Raw genomic sequence first — 3,174 nt, 5'->3', positions numbered from 1 at the left:
TGATTAAAGCTGTTTTCATATAAACTTTAATGATTAAAGGTGTTTTCACAGAAACCTTAATGATTAAAACTAATGTTTTCATAGAAACTTGAGTGATTGTAATAAAATCTGTGTTTCTGAACCGCTGTCAGACAGAAAACAGGACCAGCAGGAATCTGGAGTTGGACCTTTGAAGCTGTTTGTGATTAAATAAAAGCAGGACATTTATTCAATATTTTTCTGTGATTTTAGAGCTGCAGAACTTTGTTTCAGATGTTTGGGATCGTTTCATTTATGAACTAAACCACAGCATGATTAATGATGAATAATCTTAGAGGTATTATTCAGATTTCTTGGGTGAACCCAATAAGTTCATGTTGATCAGAAAAAGCAATAAACACATCTTAAAATGGTCTCATCAGAATCAGTCTGGACCTGACTGGGTTTTATGTTTCAGGTTATAAAACTGCTGAGTTTTGCAGCACAAGACAAGAAACACATAAAATTTATATTTTCTCGATCTTGACGTAACCAACTGACCCTCAGCCTCAATCTAATGAGTACGGCTGACCCTTTCTCAGCGTGTCACTCCATGCATGACAAACGTCAGAACCTGATTTTCCTAGAGCACCGTTCCTGGCAGAATTTAAACTGGAATGCATTTTATTTAAACTGGTAAACAAGACAAGATTTACTGGGACAGCACAACATTAAGAGGCGAGGTTTGACTTTCCCCTGATCCATCCATCCATCCATCCATCCATCCATCCAATAAAAAAGTAAATCTCCTCCCTCGCCGTACGCCGTCATGCCTGACCGTGCCGTGCGCCGGCTGCTGGAAATTAAGCCGCCCAAAGTTCGCTGACGTAATTTCCGTTGCGCGAACCTGAAAATTTGGCGCCGCAGCGTTGAAATCAGACACAGGAGCGTCCAGCAGAGAGATAATTACAGAAATGTCTCTCAGTACTGATGTGTTGTGACGGATTGTAGCGGCTTATTTTAGTGTTTTTGTGGGCGGCATCTGCTGGAGATGCGGCCCGGGTTGTATTTGTGTGCTGGCGTCGTTAGCTGACTCCACCGGTACCGCTAACCCGACCAGGTTCTGAAAACAGGCAGCTTATTGAACCGCATACTAATCGATACAAGGCTAACATTTATCCTCAGTCACAATGAACAGGAACAAGATGAAGAAAACCAAGGTGAGTCACATTCCTAGTAGCTAAAAACTGAGCTGGATGTGGAGCTTATTATTGGTCTAAAACGTTCCCAGTGTTATCATTTCTGTGCCTTGACCATTTGAACAAGAAAACTTTTTACGGTTTGAGTTGATCATAAAGTTGTCATGCAGCGCTGTAACTACGCGACAACAAATTCCTGCCCGATTTCTCTGATTGGTTTCCTCTTTATTGATTGGTTGGTTTCCTTTTTAATGATTGATTGGTTGGTTTCCTCTTTATTGATTGGTTTCCTCTATATCATTCTGACTGGTTGGTTTTCTCAGGTGACTGCTGGGTTAGTAGGAGGGCAGCAGAACATATCTTCATTCTTTTGCTCCAAAAACCAAAAGGTAAGTCCTGGACACGTTTGTTTTTGAACTGTTATTTGATTAAAACCCAGTTTGCTTGTTTTTTATTTGGACAGTTGCTCCAGCTCTGTCAGGAGCTTGTCTTGATTACTGAAATTCAAGCCTCGCCTCTGCAGATCTGGACTTTGACTGGGCCGTTCTAACATAAACCACTCCATTGTAGATCTAACTTTATGGTTGTGATCGATGTCCTGCTGAAAGGTGAACCCTTGAGTTTGCTTTTCGCAGACTAACTTATCTTTTCTGAAGAAATGCTTATTGCTGACCGCATTTAATTTGTGCAATTATTTATAAGTAGAATAAAGTTGAATTCAACTATAATAAAGAATTCAACTTTATTATTGAATTCTTGTGACATATTGAACATGCAACAAGTACAAAGGAACAAAATGGAGTTTGCATCCATCCAGAAGTGCTAAGCAAGAGAAAGGAAAAAAAATATATATATTGTGTAACAAATGTTTTTTATAAACAGGAGTGGATTATCTGTACAGTAGACCTGAAAAAAGCTTTTCTTTTTTTGTTGCCCTCTGCTGCATGGCTTGTAGAAAATTTAAACATAATTTCTGATTTCTAAAAGCCAGATATATGGTCAGCAGGTTTTCCAACCTGAGTGTTGAATCTCTGCAGCTCCTCCAGAGTCACCATGGCCGTTGTGGTTGCATTTCTGATTAATGTTCTCACCTGGCCTGTCAGGTTAGGTGGATATTTGAAATGTTGCAGCAAATGAATGCTTGGTAAATGAAAACGAGCTTGATAATTTACAATTGGATGATTTTTAGTTTTTCTCTTTTCTGTCTTTCTGCCAAAAACTGGTCAACAAAAGGCTTCAGTCTCAGCTAGTTTATTTGTTTTTGTTCATTTATTTTTGGATATTTAAAATGTCTTTCAGTTCCAGATTTAAATGTTCATCAGAGCTTAAAGTTTATTCATCTTTGAAAATGTGTTCTTGTATTATTATAATACCATTATATTACTTGAAAATGGTGTTAAAACAACAATTTTATTCTTTTCTGCAATAACTTCAGGGACAGGTTAACATCTAGATAAATTTATCTAGTTGCCATTGTCTTCAGGATTTGGTTCGATCTTTAATTATAATCAATAAACATCTGAAACCTTGGATAAATATGTTTATTGTTTATCTAAAATTAGATTAAGTTACTTACAGGTTGACTTTTCAAGATGTTTATTGGAACTGGGTGTTTAGTGGAATTAGAGTAAAAGCAGCAGAAACAGATTAGATTTTTTTAAATAATTTTGTTTAATGTGAAGGAGTTTATGGTCTGAATACTTGTGGAAGGAAATGCATTGTTGCACAAATCAACTGTCGTTTCCTCTCCTCTGTTTGCATGAAACTGTAAAAATTTCTCCAATCTTATTGTCTGTTTTTTAGGTTTTGCCATCAAACAGCAAAGCTGAGCCTCAGATTAAAGAAATTAAATTCAGACTAAGCACTCCTCCTCTGAGGCGGAGAATCCTCGGTGACCTTGAAAACCTCGTTGACCATAAAAACCTCGGTGACCTTGAAAACCTCGGTGACCTTGAAAACCTCGGTGACCTTGAAAACCTCGGTGACCTTGAAAACCTCGGTGACCTTGAAAACCTCG

The sequence above is a fragment of the Poecilia latipinna genome, unplaced genomic scaffold, assembly GCF_001443285.1.
Source record: "Poecilia latipinna isolate Pla-1442-1.1 unplaced genomic scaffold, P_latipinna-1.0 Scaffold1633, whole genome shotgun sequence".
Taxonomy (NCBI): Eukaryota; Metazoa; Chordata; class Actinopteri; order Cyprinodontiformes; family Poeciliidae; genus Poecilia; species Poecilia latipinna.
The sequence above is the reverse complement of the archived record's forward strand: the minus strand, read 5'-3'. Positions refer to the sequence as shown.